The 18,256-nt window shown below is 43.0% G+C and overlaps 1 long non-coding RNA gene across 2 annotated transcripts in view; it reads right to left on the reverse strand.

The window, feature by feature from the left end:
* Positions 1–18,256, reverse strand: part of LOC142361756 (uncharacterized) — a 93,981-nt gene that overhangs the window by 61,132 nt on the left and 14,593 nt on the right. The window contains exon 1 of one of the 2 annotated variants that reach the window (XR_012764361.1): positions 16,727–16,824. The exons of the other annotated variant lie outside the window; for it this stretch is intronic. This is a non-coding gene — a long non-coding RNA (uncharacterized LOC142361756). Of the gene's footprint in view, positions 1–16,726; positions 16,825–18,256 lie in introns of those variants that run through there. 2 annotated transcript variants of the gene reach the window in all.

Here is an 18,256-nt window from a genome sequence, read left to right on the forward strand (position 1 = left end):
AGAGGAGGTGATGGGCTATGAAAGGACACTGGGGAATATCAGTGTTTCCAAAAATATGAACATTTTAGTTAAAGAAATATGCAATGTAGAGAATATTAACAGTCACCTGAGCACATTGTTATCTATTCTATTCTTTTATTTTGCAGTGAATGGAAGGCTGGTCCAATAGTTAGAGGTTTTGCATATAACTTGAGTAATCTAAATTCAACTCCTTGTTTTTCAGTAAATTTCCTGGATCTCTCTTACCCCAGCTCTAAAAAAAGCTTGAAAACAGTGCTCCTCTCATGAGACCATGGGGAAATTTCAGTCACAGTCTACATATATTGTTGTCAAGGAATAGATCTGATTGGTGGACCCCCCCTGATACATCAGTGTTTGTGAAACATTTGGGGCTCTTTTGATGGGTAAAGCTATGAAAGTGAAAATTTTTATTTCGGTTATTCTGAGGACGACAAAATACATTCACTGCTTGTGGTGGCACAGTCTGGACTAAAAGTAAATCTGTTGTGTTTAGATGGTATATAGGTGAGTCTTAAGGTTCACATGCAAACTAATGCATGGAGGCAGCTTGTTTTGAAAGGACAGGCTACTCGAGTGCTTCAGATACTAGAGGTAGTGAAATAGTTGTTGTTGAAACCCAAGCAGCTAGTCTGGGTTTTTCTGTAGAGACACTTTATAAGTATGGGAGTTTTTCACTCCCATGGATAAACCCCATTTTTATTCTTCACAGCAATGGACAGCTTTGTGAACAGCTAAAAGAGGAAGCACTGGCGTATAAACGGTGGTTCAGTCCATCACAGGCTTCCTTTGCAACTGTGGGGAAGTTACTCAGACAGAGTGAGCCTTGGTTTCTCTGTAAACTGGGAAACAATATCTTTATCCTACCTCACAGTAGTCCTAGGTCCTAATGCTCATTTATCAGATTTTTGTTTTAAGGAACATTTATGTGCCGTCCTGCTGTCTGGGACACTAGCGAGCCTCATTTGGATGCAGCCTAAAACAAAGTTCCCTGATGCTTCAGAGACATTATGGGATCATTTGTTGGTGTTAGACATGAAGTCCTGGCCAGAGTCCAAGTTTAGTGTGGTCCCAGCCTGTCTACCAGAAAATCTCCTCTACATGTTCAGTAGGATGTGCTCGTCTGTTACGCATGTCTATTGTGTGCTGTTAAAATAGCTGACGCTTTTCACCCTAGAGGAGCTGCATGCTATAATTGGTAAAGGTTTTTTTACAGTAAAGCAGTGTGTGGCATTTAAGCCTTTTGAGATTCTTTTTGGGAGAAGGCAACTTATATAAAAGGATGAAAGAGCATTCTGTTCAGATGGGAAGTGTGTAAACATTTTTTTTCTTTGGTAGAGCTGTAATGCCATATTCAGTACTTTATGAACAGATGACAATGATAAATGTTTGAAGAATATTGTTATTGAACAAATGTTTCAAGCCAGCAGGTGGAAACATGGATTCAGTTAGTGTTTAGGAGTCCGGAAACATGAAAGCAAACGTGTGGAATGAATCTTGTGTGTCAAGAAGTCTGGGTCTATGCTGTCAAAGGCATTAACTGTTTCACTAACTGATTAAACTCAGGTTAAAACAAGCTAGGGATCACTGCTACCAAAGAGTTGTTCCATAGTCCAACACCTGTGATTAGAAATCTTTCTTTATTCCCCAACTTAAATGTCAACGCATGCTAGCTCTTCCTTAGTCTCACCTAAGATTTGTATGGAGAACAATGAGATTCCATTTCCATTTTGTTTTTCTAAACTAGGTTCCCCTTTTGGGATAGAGTTTTCTCTTTCTGACCATACTATTAACCCTATTTCATACCACTTCTGATTTTAGTAGATTTTTGAGAGCATAGGTGACAGGAGCTATCTGCTTTATCCCAGGGGAGAGTTCTTGTAATGGTCTAACAGCTTTCTCTCTTACTGGAAAGAAAGCACCTCATGTTACAATGACTTTTTTTTTTTCACATTCCTGAATTTTGTTGGTGTCATCTGTTAGGCAACTACTACAACATGCTCTGTCTTTTCATTAGCTCCTGGCTAAAAGCCACAACTCTTATTAGTCTTTAACTGCTTGCCTTGACTGTGATCTTTTGGTTTCCTTGTGATGATTCCTCCATGGCCAATTTCCATCACTTTTTGAATGTAATTTCATACAAGGAAACGTAGAGCAAGACTGGTCTTTATGGAAAGCTACTAGTAAATTCCTTCCTTCCTTCATATTTCCCTGTTCAGTACCACCTATTGCTGTTTCTCCTGTCAGCAGTTCTTGTAGTTCCTCACCTAACTCACTTTTTCCATCTTGACTAATAACTTCCAATTTAGCACCACAGCAGCTGCTTTACTTGGAGTCCAGGTAGATAAAACTTACTCCAGTTGCTCTGCAGAGGAAGTGGTTACCTTATGAAACACAGTTATTGTAATATTCTAGATCTAGCTTTGGGAAGTCCACCTTCCATTATCTCTGTCTTGAATTTTTTTTTTCTCTCTCTCAGAAAAGATTGTAAAATCCCATGTTTGGATGAGGCCAAAATAACTGGCCTGTAGCTACATAGATGCAATTCCTTTAACGTTCTTCTAGCAGTTAGATTATCAAGAAACCAACTAGAAGCACTTGAAGCTAAGTTTGTGGATTCATATGTGGATTGCCTGATCTCTCTGACTGGCAGAAGCAGAACAGGTGGAGTTTTACTTCTTTTCCATGGAACTGATAATCTTACCTCTTGTGTGTATGTTTCCAAATGTTGTTTTGACCCTATTTTTCATTATTATCATCTTTAAGAATAACTGAGGCAGACTAATTCTGTTGTGAGGTCCTACCTTAATCACCGTAAATCTTCACCTCACATTTGTTGCGGACCCATTTCTTCCTTTCTTGCTTTCCTTTAAAACATGGAAAAACCCTTTCTGTGAAGTCCTTGGTTTACATTTCTTTTGCCAAATATAATCCAGTCTGACTTTGGGCAGTTCTTGGTTTGAGTTTCTGTACTACCCAATCCTGGGGCTCACCGTTGCTTCTTGTGTCCTTCTTGAAGTACCTGTTCATCCAGCTGTATCCAGAACCCTTCCCTATGAGCCTTTCTCTCCACTCTGGGGATGCATGATCCAGGTGGACCTTTCACCTTCAGTTTAAAAAGTAGTTACCAAATCTGATATGGAGTCAAGTTCCTGAGTTCTTTGGCCCTGGTAACTTTACTCCTGCTTTTCATTTCTCCAGGTAAGATGGAGAAATATGGTTGTTTGGAAGAGAAATGCGCACTGACCCGGCAGAATTTTATGGGAGGCTGGAATATTTTGCACCTAAATAAAATAGCCTAGTTATGGAAGAAGGATAAAGCCTCATACTTATGTGGGATCCAGTGACCATTTCCTACAAAATGTCAAACTCAGTACAACAAAAGAAACCTTCTGTGTTCTAAAAGAGGTAGCGATGGAGATAAATATTTGAGGAGAGACATGAGCTGTCCAATAGAATGAGCACACAGCGAGGTGTACTGAGTTTCCCTGCAGGCGTCCTGGCAGCAGTGCAGCAGAATTGCTTTAAAACCTTGACAACTGTCTCATTGCTCAAGCAAGCATGGGAGGACAGAGAAGGAATATTATATGTAGATCAATACAGGTTCTAGGAGCCTAAGATGGGGAGTTGTGGTTGCAGTGTATATAATTTCATTTTTCTGGTAGGACAGATTCACTTCAAAATTTGTCACAGCTGCTGAAATGCTGTCCTTGGTTTGCAAATTGTGATAATGCACACAGTCCTGCTGAGTACTGTGCTGGTTGATAAACATGCTTTTGTGAACCCTGAGATAGCATAGGATATTATTTGAATTTATTTAAAAGGAGAAAGATGAGAAATGATTTGCTGCAGCTCTGGTAATTCCCTCACTCTGTCCCCTGCCCCTTCCTTCAGTGTAAGCAAGTCATACTGAGGTTAGGTAAGATGTAGATTTGTAGAACATCAACTCCACTTTCGCTGTGGGATAAACTGCCTCCAACTTCCCACAAGGTGAAAGCGTGTAGGCAGGCAGCAGCAACAGAGTAACTGAGGTACAATAAATCTACATATGAAAACTAGTTTTTGTAGCCACCATACAAGACTCCTGTCCCTTTCCCTCCCCTTGGCAAGTAGATTCAGAAATTAAATAGCTGTAACTTTGTAAATGCCCATCAGACTCAACAGAATCATTTGTAGATTGGACCTGCAAAGAAAAGTTGGGAGTTGCAACGTCACTAACTTAGCTGCTTTAATCTGTAGACTGCTCATCCTCTTGATTTATCTATGTGTTTGTCACTCACAAAGAGTGACTTGCCCATGAAAGAGTTCCTACCTGGATACATTGATCACAGCATCCATGATAAATGCCAGATGGGAAATTGGCAGTGATTGGGAAGCTTGGGACTTCGCTAGCAGCTCATGTAGGTGAAAGCCATACTGTTGGCTTGGCGTCGATGGAAGAAAAGATGCTCAACAGAGAAGAAAGCCTCTTTCAGCTACCCTCTTGCTCCACTCAAGGTGTCATTTGCTTTCAGGAGGAGACTCATAGTGTGGTATATTGTGCTGCCCCAGGGCTGCAATTCAAGTCCATCTGCAGAGGATGAGGTTCCTCAAAATGAAGAACAATCCAGGACAACTCTGGATCCAAGCCAAAAACAACATTGATTACCAGTAGCCCCATCAGTGGGACAAGAAATGATTGCTCATACTACAGGAGAACTCTGGTTTTGGTGGAGTCCTACCATATGCTTCTACACTCCATACTTAACACAGCTATTCATGGGGACAACACATCTCTCCACTATGCCCCTAGTGATGGCAGTTATCTCAGCCTCTCCACTACATGACTGCATCACATCTGTTCTCTGAATCTTCAAATTCCATGGCTCTTTCTGGAAGAGCCCCCAAGATGGCAGTATCCCTAGCTCACTTCTGTCCCATTTTGCTCTAGGTTATGCCCTCTGGCACATCTCTATTTGCAGCCTTTGTGGTCCTGGTCCTTCCTGATGAACGCTACCATACTGAGGGGGCACTCAAAGAAAAGACCAGGAGAGATCCTCGGACGTGTCTACACTAATACGCTGTGCAGAATTTCACAGTGGAACGAATCTACCTTCTCTGCCTTCCTGTGTATGTGAAAGGTTGCAATCTAGCAGCTTGATCACTGGATGGACACTGGGAAGATTGGGGATGTTTCTGATTTTTTTGCCCAGGTTTCCCACCAGCCTGATGGGTGACCTTGTAAAAAGCTTCTCGCCCCCTGTTCCCCTTTACAAAATTGAGCTGATATTCTGAACAATGTTTTTGTTTGAAACATGCTTTGAGGTTAACTGATGAAAACTGATATTTACTGTCATCTTTGTATGTTGTGGTTGTTTACTTAGTGTATGTTGCCCAACAGAGTCTTTCAGTGAAACTATAGGTGGCAGCAAATATGTCACTCTTCTATGTCTGTCCCTTGTGCTGGGAAAACTGAGTAGGGCTTTTTTTCGCCAGAATGACTACAGTTAGCTTGTAGCAAAACTCATATGAGGGAGGTGGAAGCATCCAACAGACACTGGTGGTAGAATTCTTGATATGTGCAGAATAGAAATGGCTTTGTATATAGAATGGCTGCCACTGAACTACAATTTATTCACTATGTCCTGCCATGCACATAAGACTTCAACACGTTCTGTAACTGTGGGGCACTGGTAAGCGCATACGCTATGATTTCGGATGCACCTAGCAGGCTCTGTGACTGCAGGAGTTTACAGTCTGCTCTAAATAGGTCTAGTCAGAGAGAAAAGGTGTAAAAACCCTGGGCATACCACGTGTGCTTAGCAATGAAGGCTTTGAAGATGGAGTGAGGCCTTGGATGTCAACCTAAGCAGGTGCCACACTCCCATGGATCTAAGTAGGGGTTGAGTGCTTGCATGTTTCCTAGGATACAAGGCTGAGTCCTTAGGAGACAAGGGATGTGTGCATGTCTTGGCTGCATTCCCTTCTTCAAATAGGCTAAGGTAAAAAGAGAGAAGGCTACTTACCGGAGGTCTGAGGTGAAAGTAAAGATTGAGAACGAATGGTGAACGTGCCTGACCTCAGCATGTAATAGAACGCTTCACTGCCTAATGTGAGACAGGGCAGAACTTGAAATATTTAAGTGCAAGATTTGGAAAGCAGATGACCTCTGCACGTAGCCACTCTGGTTGCTGGAAATCACCCAGGAGATCTAGCTGTAATTTTGCATGTTATCACCAATCACAAGGCATTTTAATCAAAAATCTTGCTCCATGCAGATGTAAAAGTCCATCTCAGAACTCAAGCAGTTAAATACAATCTTACCACCATTATCTGCCAGCACCTCACTGTGTATCACTTGTTCCTAAAGACAAGGCCTTTATTGCAAGGAAGCCAGTAACAAGGCAATGAGTCATTTCTCAGAGTGCAAAACAAAAAGCAAAAAAAGCTTTCCTGACAAGTGCTGAGGAAGATTGACATTGCAGTGTAATAACATGTAGCCCCTACTACGCCTTGTAGATTCAAAAAACTTTTTAAGATGTGTATGCGTGTTGTCAAATTGCCTCAACACCAAACTTCTTGAGCTTCAAACTGCTTACAGCACAGTAGTAAAGACACGTCTGGGGGAGGAATTCAGGTGCTTTTTAGTTCATTTAAGATAGGTTCATGTCTACACAGCATCTTGACTGTCAGACTGCAGTGGCTGCTGGTCAAAATTCTCTGAGGGAAAATTTACTGAATAGTTGTTTTCTTCAAATTTGCTTCTGAAATTTTTAGTTGCTTTAAAAAAATGTAACTAAAATACTGTTTTTCATAAAAGCTTTTAAGTAAGTTCTCATCTTCTGAAAAAATGTGGGTTTTAAACCTTCTGAAAGGAGTGGGAGGAGTGAGACACTTTCATGCTTTCCCCCCTGTGCTTTGTGCAAAAAGGAACAGACTGCAAGAAGTGGGACAAAATGGAAGCAATCAGAAAAACTTGTAAAATTATTGCTCTTTTTAAACACACATAGCTCTCCTGGTTTTGGCTGGGATAGAGTTAATTTTCCTCCCAGTACCTGCTGTGTTTTAGATTTAGTACTAGAAAGATGCTGGTAAAACTGATGTTTTCAGTTGTTGCTAAGAAATCAAGGACTTCTTCCAATCTCCCACGTTCAGCTAATGAGCAGGTGTGCAGGAGCTGGGAGGGAGCACAGCCAACCAGCTAGTCCAAGCTGGCCCGTGAAAATATTCCATACCATAGATGTCATGCACAGTTTAGTAATAGGTGTTGGCCGGGGGTCAGGAATCCTCTTTTCCATGATTTTATTCCATATTCTTTTTTGGGGGGAAATTGAACTTTTCTGTGAGTTTGGTTTGTTTTTTTTCCAAGAGTTCTGCAAAAATTGTGAAATCTGCAAAATTTGCATGTTTTGGATTCCATGATTACTGCTTGGGGGTTGGCTGTGAATCAGTGATTGGGTGCTGAGAAAATTGTATTGCATATGGTTTGTATTGCATATTCATCATCATTATTATTATTAGTAGTATTTCCTTTGCTGTCTTATTAAGCTGTCTTTATCTCAGCCCACAAGTTTTACCTTTTGTCCATTTTTCCTCCCCATCCTGCTGGGGAAGAAGGGGAGGAGTGAGCGAGCGGCTGTCTGATGCTTAGTTGCCTGCTGCTGGGTTAAACCATGACAATAGCTTAGTTTTGGATCTTCTTTATGGGAAAAACAAACTGCCAATGGTTACAAATTTGAAGTGAAGATATACATTTTATTTAAAATTTTGAAAATACATTTTTCCCAAATCAGCTTTATTTTTTACTAAAATTTCACATAAAAAGGAGAAAAAGTGGCAATCTGTCTTCTCTGAGTAGTACGCTGTGAGTCACCAAGAATCCTGAAGTTCAGGGAGCCCTGAGTTCTAGCTAGGGGAACCTGCTCTGGAAGATGGAAAACCATGGTAGAGCCTGAAATCCAAGCAGTCTCTGAGACGAGGAAAGGAAAATGGTCCTTGTAGAGCCTCCTGCCTTCTGTCTTGCTTGCAGCTTTGGCTGGCAGGCTGCGGTTTTGTGGCAGCTGTGATTGAGACATGCCTGTAGCATGGGGGCTTCACAGCTGGAGGGTGTCTCTGGCTGCAGCAGGCAGGCTGGTGCAGATGAAATTGTATGCACTTACCCTCGGCTTGATCCACAACCCATTTTAAACTGTAGGACAAGCAATTATCAGTGAATCTAACAGTAAAATTAATGCATATTATTATTAATAGAATAAATCTATTATTCATTACCCCCCTTTGGACTTCCCAGGAGACTATAATGCTGGTCCTTGACCTCAGGAAAGTGGGGGAAATGATGTAAGTCCTGGTTCTAGCATCTCTGCTTTCTTCTTAGATCCACCCCCTCTCCAGCCTTTGCTGCTGCCTGATGCCACAGCGGTGCATGCTTATAGCAGATGACTGCTAACATTTGGGAAGGGAAGGCAGCTTGGAGTTGCCATTTTGTATCAGAGCTATAGGTTGCAATTCTCTGCCTTTGAACATGTGAGGAGGCTTATTTGATTCCTGTTATATTCCCTCTGTCTCCTTCCTGGGGAAGTGTAATATCCGCCTAAGACACAGTTTCTGACAATGCTGTTATAGAAGCAGTTGCTATGGTGGAAAACCACTTTTCCCAGCATCCCCACTCTAATGCTGCTAGAACGTGCCTGCCCTGCTACCACAGGCACTGGGAGCTGCAGATGTAGACCTGACATGGAGGTGCAAAGCTCCTCATGTCCCCTGCCTTTACAGTGTATGCTCCTTAGTTTGCCTGATTGCTCTGATTTTGCTCCAGGAGTCACAGTCAGAGAGGTCAACCTGCAAAGTGTGATCCTCCCACAACAAATCTTCCTGACTACTGAAGCTGACTCAGAAACCAGTATACAAGAGCTTAGTATTAAAGAGTAGGGGGTTGTGTTTGAATGCATGGGAATTTATATCTCTTTCTGGTCAGAGGAAAAAGTTCAACTCTTGTTCTGTGTGGTCTGATATCAGACACACGGGCTAGTGGAAAGCAGGGTGAGATGAAGACTGTGATGTGTGATGCTTATTCTTACCCTGACATGCTGGTTCACGTGCCGTGCTAATATGAAGCTCTTTAAGCATGGGTACATGGGACTAGGCCCTCAAGTAGTGTGCACTGTGTCTGATACCTGCTGCTCCTGCTGTGCACGCAATATAAAGCTGCAGTTGCCCTCCAGCTCTGTTAAGACAGTCCTGGTTTGGTGGCTGCAAATTATTCATTTCTCTTTCTACCCTTCGTATTGCGTGCTTAGCATGAAAATAGTTTTTGGCAGTGACAATCTCTGTACTGCTTCCAGTATGACAGAGTCCCAGATGTGGTTGCAGTTTTTATGTTCTGTTGCAGTACCCCTGCTAATGAGTTCTTGCCTGAGCTACTAAGCTAAAACTTGTGGATGTGGGTGTGTTTATATTACAAGGGAGTTCTCCCTCTTCTTCTCTCTTAACTTGGTTTCCTTTTTCCCAAAGCCAATGCTGACATCAGGTACATGTATCTGGTCACATAGACAATGGCTCCTTCTCTAAGCTGAACTATTCCTGTCTCAAACGAATGGAGAATTTTGTGACTTGCCCTGGAGCACTGCAGTGTAGCTGGCAGCAATAAAAAAGCTACAGCAGTGAATGAAGGAAGGTCTTTTCCAGACGATTGAGAGTTCAGCATGCATAATTGAGCTTTTGTTTGCTATTGTTCTTTTTAAATAACTAAAAATTCAGGAAGTGTGTTGGGGGAAGCCACTTGGATATGTTGGGTGCTCATCTATCCGGGAGGATGTGGTCTGAGCAGGGTGGACAGTTTCCCTCTCTGTGCAGAACAGAGCAAGGATTGTCCAAGTATGAAAAAGGCAAAGCAGTGATCCTTCAGACCACGGCCTTGTTACTCTGTGCTTTTATGTTTGAAATCAGGACTTTCTTTAGCTCTGTAATTTGTACTGTGCTGTAAGGCAAAATGGATGAAAAACATAGTCTAGGGAAAAGACTGAGGCTTTCTTGGGTTCACGCTGATGTTGCACCCTTGATATCTTCTGGGTTTTTTTCTGAAATTTGCCATTTTCTGTGAAAGCAGGTAGGCAGGTCTGGGACTTTACTTTCAGAACCTGGGAGAGACTGGGCTTTCAAGGAATAAATACCATCACCCTTAAGGTATGTAATAATACAAAGCTGAATTATTCAGCTTTTGGCATCGTGTATTGTTTGATTCTCGCCTATGTGAGACTCCATTCTTCCACTTAAGAGTGATGCACAACTTACTTTGGAGTTTTGGTGGGGGAGGGAATGTGTTTCCTTATGATGTAGCTAATACTGGCCTTTATTTAGGGGCAAAATTATGAGTAGAAGTCCTGGTGGCTTGATCTCATTTGTCAGACTCCATAGTCCAGTGGTGTCAATGAAAGGAGACATGGAACCAGAGAGCACCCCCAAATTACCTTCTGTCTGTGCCTATATTCATCAATCCAGTGAGCAATTTCTCACACCTAAGGTCGGCATTGAACTGCTGCTGTGGTGAGGTCCCCACATCTCTGTACAAGCTGTCCACTTCTGCAGGATCTCTCCTCGGTTCAGTTTGCACCAGCGAGCGGGTGCTCCTGGATGGTAGCTCTGCCTCAGGCCCTTCCTGTACTCGGTTCAAATGAAGACAAGAAAGGACAGTGGAGTTATTCTAGCACCTTGCTTTTGTCTTGGGGCTATTCTCACTCTGTGGAGATTTTAAGCTGTACAGTTTTTCTTTTTCTCGTAGAAGCCTCTGTGCGTGTTTTTGCTGTTTGCAGGGAGCTGGATTTGCTAAACCAGTTCTCTTGCTGGTGAGCACCCCTTTTTGTGTTTGAACCACAAGCTGCACGATAAATATTCTATTTTTTTCAACAACTTTGTTAACCATGCTGCAGGAAGATGAGCTGTGAAGCTGGTGGTGGATGAGAGGTAAATGTGATGAATGTCATTCCCTCACCCCCACATTCAGGTAAACATTTGGGTTGGTTTGATTGGCTTGGAAGTAGGACAGTACGAACACAACTTGAGTGCTGCTTTCTCTTGATTATTCACCCAGTTAAGCCCTTATTTTAACTTGTTTGCCTTTCCTGTAACTACATACGTTCTTTTTACCTCCACATGTTAGATGTGCCTTGATAGATTCAGGTCCTGGTACAAGTTCTGAGTAACTGTCTTGATTTTAGTGGATCTGTTTTTTGGGGATAACTCTTCTGTAGCTCATGGAGTTAGACTGGTGTAAGCCAGAAATGAATTAGGGAACAGTGTTCTAGTAGCTCTTGACCTCCCAGGAACAGATGTTGGCCTCATTGCCTTTTCTGTGCTATTGGCTTCAAGTTGCTTTCTTCTACTCGCACATACTGCGGGGATCAGAGTTGGACTCTCTTTGCTGCCTCTTAATCTAGGTCAGTTCCAACGCCACAGGAGGGTAAAAGGAGGAAAGACAGGCACACCCTGGAAAAAAGTTGCAGTTCTCTCCAGTGTTGATCTTGGCATCTTTTACCCATGTTTCTAATGTGACTTTCACTGTGGCCACAGCCAGTCACCTTAGAGGTGCGCCCATGCCATGCAGGTTACACACAAGTGAGTTCAGAAGTGACAGATCTTCCTGGGAGCTTCCAGCAACAGAAAAAGCAGAGCAACTAGAGGTGAATGAATGAATGAATGATTTCTTGTGGGGCTGGGTAATGCTGTTGTCATGGCATAGGACAGGAGTATTTGATGTGCTGGTCACTAATTCATGTGCGAAGCCTCAAGCATTGATCTGTGTGGATTAAATGCATGCTTGAAGATGTTTTCTGTACCGTGCCACTTGAAATTCTCTCTCATGATGCAAGGAATTCAAAGCAAATCATTTTCCGTTTCCCATTTGCTAGTGAATGCCTGCCATTTAGTTTGTAATTGGAACACAGCATGCTGCATGTGTCTTTCCTAGATCATGAAAAGTGGTCTATTTTCTAAATTGCACAAGTATTTGTCACCTTTGCTTTAAAATGGGAGCCATAAATTTTATGGGGTGTGTGAATATATAAATTAGTTCTCTCACACAGTTGAACCAGTCATATTCTGACCTAATATGGGGTTTATAGCCCTGCTCAGGTTACATTCTGTAGTGAATTTTGTCCATTGATTCTATATTTAGAATTCAGCTTTTTTTTTTTTTTTAAGGAGACAAAAATAAGCAAAAAGTAGGAATATCAAAGGGACTGTCCTTCTACGTGTTGTCCATAAGCCAGGAGATTCAATGAGCTGTGCCAGTTTGGCATGTTGAAAATGTTTGACAGTCCATTTCTTATTAAATATGGTACATTTAAAAACTTTGATTTTACACAGCTGCGGATCTGTTTGATTAATGTGTTTTCTAGGGAGTTTTTAAATACTTGAATTGGCTGAGAAAAGTCCACTAACACTTTATGGGGCATGACAGTGGCCTCAGCCTAGCTGTGATGTACAACGTCATCTGACGGGGTAGACAGAAAGGGTTATGTTCCTAGTGTTATGGGGGATAAAATGCAAATGAATTAATGGAATAGATTTCCTTCACATTTCTGGAAATACAGTTTTTTTTTCAGGTCAGCAAACTTTGTGAAAGCCTTGTCATGCCTGCCTCTGAAAAAATGCATGTGTTTTAGAAAGTGAGAATGAAACTTCATTTACTTTTTACTTTTCTGATTGCACTGTTTTCCCTCGAATATGATGAGGGAGTCTTGTTATTTGGTGGAGGGGCTGAGGGGGGGAAATGGGGGCAGTGTGTAAACAAAGTAACTTAACATGACAGGAGACAATCAGAGTTCATGTGCCAAGCCGGCATTGGTCAGAAAAAGCACTGCTGCTCCTTCTGGGAGATTAAACGTCTTTGTACTCTTCGGCTGTCTGTATTTTCACAGAATCACAGAACGGTAGGGATTGGAAGGGACCTCTGGAGATCATGCAGTCTAACCCCCCTGTCAAAGCAGGTTCACCTACAGCAGGCTGCACAGGACTGCATCCAGATGGGTTTTGAATATCTCCAGAGAAAGAGATTCCACAACCTCCCTGGGCAGCCTGTTCCAGCCCTCCGCCACCCTCAAAGTAAGGAAGATCTTCCTCATGTTCAGCTGGAACTTCCTATGCTTCAGTTTGTGCCCATTGCCCCTTGCCCTGTCGCTGGGCACCACTGAAAAGAGTTTGGCCCCATCCTCTTGACACCCACCCTGAAGATATTTATAAGGTCCCCTCTCAGCCTTTTCTTCTTCAAGCTAAACAAGCCCAGCTCCTTCAGCCTTTCTCATAGGACAGATGCTCCAGTCCCCTCACCATCCTCCTAGCCCTCCGCTGGACTCTCTCCAGTAGCTCCTCATCTTTCTTGAACTGGGGAGCCCAGAACTGGATGCAGTACTCCAGATGGGGCCTCACTAGGGCAGAGTAGAGGGGGAGGAGAACCTCCCTCGTCCTGCTGGCCACACTCCTCTTAATGCATCCCAGGATCCCATTGTCCTTCTTGGAAGCCAGGGCACACTGCTGGCTCATAGTCAACTTGTCATCCACCAGGACACCCAGGTTCCTCTCCACAGAGCTGCTCTCCAGCACATCTTCCCCAAGCCTGTACTGGTGCATGGGGTTGTTCCTCCTCAAGTGCAGGACCCTGCACTTGCCCTTGTTTAATTTCATCAGGTTCCTCTCTGCCCAACTCTCCAGCCTGTCCAGATCCTACTGAGTGGCAGCACAGCCTTCTGGTGTATCTACCGCTCCTCCCAGTTTTGTGCCATCAGCAAACTTGCTGAGGGCACATTCTCTCTCTTCATCCAGGTCATTGATTAAGTTGAGCAAGACTGGGACGAGTACTGACCCCTGGGGGACACTACTAGTTACAGCCCTCCAACTAGACTCAGTGCTGCTGATGAAAACCCTCTGAGTTCTGCCATTCAGCCAGTTCTCAATCCACCTCACTGACCACTCATCCAGCCCACACTTCCTGAGCTTCCCTACGAGGATGTTATGGGAGTCAGTGTCAAAAGCCTTGCTGAAGTTGAGGTAGACAACATTAACTGCTCTTCCCTCATCTGCCCAGCCAGTCATGCCATTATAGAAGGCTATCAGATGTTGACTACTCCTGATAACCTTTTTTTCCTCCACTTGCTTAATGATGACATCCAGAATGAGCTGTTCCATCACCTTTCCAGGGATGGAGGTAAGGCTGGCTGGCCTCCTTCTTGCCCTTTTTGAAGACTGGAGTGACATTGGCTTTCCTCCAGTCCTCGGGCACCTCTCCTGTCCTCCAGGACCTCTCAAATATGATGGAGAGTGGTGCAGCAATGACATCTTCTAGCTCCCTCAGTACTCATGGGTGCATCCCATTGGGGCCCATGGATTTTTTGGGTGTCCAGTTTGCTTAAAAGGTCTCTAACTCAATCCTTCTCAACCAAGGGAAGGTCTTTGTTGGCGGTGGGCAGGGAGAAAAAGGGTTCACAGAAATGCTGTAGGATTCCTGTCTGCCTATGATTTGTAATATACATGGCATGTGTAGTGCAAAGAGCACTTCAAAGTGCAGTGCAGAGAAAAATGCTGTTTGAGTGGGGTTATCTGAAGCACCTAATATTGCTTTTGGTGCTGTTGGTGAAAGTTTTTACTGTTGCTCAAAGAACTTAGGCCACTGCCAAGAGCTGTTGAAAACCCTATCGTGGGCTAAGATCCCTTTTCTGAAGTTAACTCAAAAGGAGCTTTGCCATTTTGTGATGCAGGATTGAAACCAACGAGGAAATCTGGAAATGTAGTTAATGGGTAGTGAGGTTGGGAGAGTGCGTGTGGAGGGAAGCATCTCTCTTTTCAGTTCATTGGACTGAGTGGTGCTGAACTGAGGGGTGGGCTAGGTTGCGGGACTGAGGTATACATTGGCTGGAGTAAATACCAGGACTACAGACAAATTGACCCTGAGCTTAATTCACTTTTCTCATGGACTGAGTAGATGGGCAAGTGGGATCTTATTCTCTAGTGGATTTGTTGGTCTGTTTAAAGCATAACTGTACTTACTCTTCTACCATTCACTAGTCTTCTCTCAAAATTGTTATTTATCAGCAAGGAACAAACTTGACTGGAGATATGGATAACAATATACACTCTAATGTGACAGTCTTTAGGTCAGGATTGTATTATGTGGAAGCTGGGTTTACATTACGTCTAAATAAAATATTGTCAGCATCTTCCGTAGTCCATGCTAGCACATTTTTCTAAGATTCAGAGACAATTTCAATTCTGTTCCTATCTCCTCTTGTCATGAATAGCCAGATTTTCACAAGAGACAGTCACTCAGCAGGTCTCATTTTCACATAGACCAGTTTACTGTGCGTTGTTTAGGGTGTCATAGTATGATTGTAATCTATGTCCATATTAAGGAGGCTTTACAGTGGATTTAAGAAGCTTTAGCATATGGGAGAACTAGACAAACTGATGATTTTGCTTCTATTTTTCCAAATATACAACATGCAGAGGATTTTGAGCCAAGTGCCCAAGTGGCGAAACCTATTCAGGTGATGCGCCTCCTGACACTGAAAGTGTGAGTCAAAAATTCCTCTACATTCTAACTGGTTTGGAAACAACCTGTTGTGCATAATTCTTTCTCCGTGATACAAACCAGGTCGTTCACCTCCTTGCTTATCAGTTGAAGAGTTGCTTCAGAGCACACAGGTTTCATCAGATCTGGAAACTCAATGTCTTGATCTATCATAAATGGTTTAGGATTAATATGGAGGAGGCTAGCTTTCTTTTCGTCCTTCACAATTTGATTTAGCCTAGATATTATTTCCCAATGGAGAAGAAGTTGTTTACTTTGGAAATATCGTAAGTGATGGAGTACTGAGAATTGATCAATCATTGCCTTAATGCTTACACATAGACATCACCAAGATGCAGGGATAATTACAAAATGCAACATTCAGATACAGTCGCTTAGAGAAGCAGTTTGATTAAATCTCTGCAATTAATGAAGAGTGAATCCATATCTAGCAGTTACTATGAGTGTGTTATGAAGGAGGCATCCTAACTTTTGTCTTTGAAATATATTGTATTATTCAGAGATATTAGGGTGCATAAAATGATACCACCTTTGTTAATGTAAAAACCACATCTTCCTGACTCAATCCCATGTGTTGCCAACGTTAATTAAAAGCCCATCCTTTGACTCTTGGAAAGTTTCTCCACCGTGGTGCAACTTAGAACAGGCTTTGGTTCCAAGTTTTTCGTTCTCATTTGCTTATATTGACAACCAGTACAAATCTATGAGGGCAAAGAGTAAATCTGTTCTCCCTTTAATGGGACCACTCATGCAAGCATTTGGGGATTAGATCTTAAACTGGCACTTTTAAAATCTCTGATACAGTTACAGACTCAGTGAGCCATGTAGAGCTCTCACCTTTCTTACAACTAGAACTAGCTGGAAATTACTTTTCTACTTTGTCAAAATATGTTTTCTAACAAACACTTAGCCTGCCTGCTAAAAACAGTGCAAAACGGTGAACAACAAATGTAGTTTAGCTGAAAATATTCAGCTTTATTTCCTTTTCTACAGAAACAAATCAGACAAAAAATAGGTAGGAAAAAGTAGATGACATCTGGGAATAAAATGTATTGCTGTGTTTAAAAGAAAACCTTGGCGGGGGGAGGGGGGGGAAGGAAGGATCACCAGACAAAGAGTTATACAGTTTTAGTCGTACGTTTAAAGGCATACCTCCTCTTTGCACCTCCTCCAATGCAAAATGGCAAGACAGACTAACCAGTAAAAACGTTGTCTCTCATCTTCACCGTCCTCAGGTTTTCTCACATTATCCCTTCTATAAGAAGGAAAACAAAGTCAGACAGCAGATATAAACCTACTGTTGTAGCTCTAAGATAACAGCTCTTACCTATTCAACTGTTGTGGTGACAGTCCAACCTTGGGAGGGACAAATGCAGTGAGCATTCTAGAAGGAAATGGACTACTTCAATCTCTGCGGGGTTTGTCAGGGGTTTGCACACCTCGGATCCAAGGCAGCTCGCATGTCTGAATGTGTTGTCTCTGGAAGCGTACTACAGAGTTTCTCGCTATGAACAAGGGCAGGCCAGGGGCTGGCGGTGGGTTTGTGTGGTGGAGAAGTGTGCAGCAGAGCAAGCTTCTACTGCGACAGCCATGTGTGCAGTGTTAAGAAGTGGTTGTGAAATGGCTTCATTTTCACATTGTACCCTGGGTGTTTGAGTTTCCAATGTCTCAACGCTTGGGCTGGAGCTTGCATTTAAATAGTGGTCCTAAGAGATTTAAAAAAGATCCTCGGCAACTGCCAATATGAGACCCTTTTGTTAGTGAGAGTATTGCAATGATCCATGCTATAATATTGCATTTGTTGGGAGATACTGGCAAGGAATTGCTGATCATACTTTCTCTAAGTATACCCTTGTAATTGGTTGTTATGCAAAAGTATTAATGCTAGTCCTGCAGGCACCTACGTCCTTCAGTCTCACCAAGAAGAGATTAGTGCATCAAGCAAGATGAGGATGGTTGTAGAATATGTGGAAAGCCAATTTGCAGGCCTAAGAATGAATAAGACCTCTCTTCTGAGGCAACAGAGTTGGGAAAGGGAGCACAGGATTGCCATTGTAACACCCATCTACAAGAAAGGCTGGAAGGAGGATCCTGGGAACCACAGGCCTGTCAGCCTGACCTCGGTGCCAGGTAAGATTATGGAGCGATTCATCCTGAGTGCGCTCACTGGGCATGTGAAGGACAACCCAGGGGATCGGGCCCAGCCAGCATGGGTTTGTGAAAGGCAGGTCCTGCTTGACCAACCCGACCTACTTCTATGGCCAGGTGACCCGCCTAGTGGATGAGGGAAAGGCAGTGGTTGTCATCTACCTGGACTTTAGTAAGGCCTTTGACACTGTTCCCCACAGCATCCTCCTGGAGAAACTAGCTGCCCATGGTTTGGATGAATGTACTCTCTGCTGGATAAAGAACTGGCTGAATGGCCGAGTGCAGAGAGCGATGGTGAATGGAGTTAAATCCAGCTGACAGCCGGTCATGAGTGGTGTTCCCCAGGGCTCAGTTTTGGGGCCAGCCTTGTTTAACATCTTCATCAATGATCTGGATGAGGGGCTTGAGTGCTCTCTCAATAAGTTTGCAGATAACACCAAGTTGGGTGGGAGAGTCGATCTGCTTGAGGGTAGGAAGGCTCTGCAGAGGGGTCTGGACAGACTGGGTTGATGGGCGGAGGCCAACTGTATGAGG

Source organism: Opisthocomus hoazin, chromosome 6, assembly GCF_030867145.1.
Source record: "Opisthocomus hoazin isolate bOpiHoa1 chromosome 6, bOpiHoa1.hap1, whole genome shotgun sequence".
NCBI lineage: Eukaryota > Metazoa > Chordata > Aves > Opisthocomiformes > Opisthocomidae > Opisthocomus > Opisthocomus hoazin.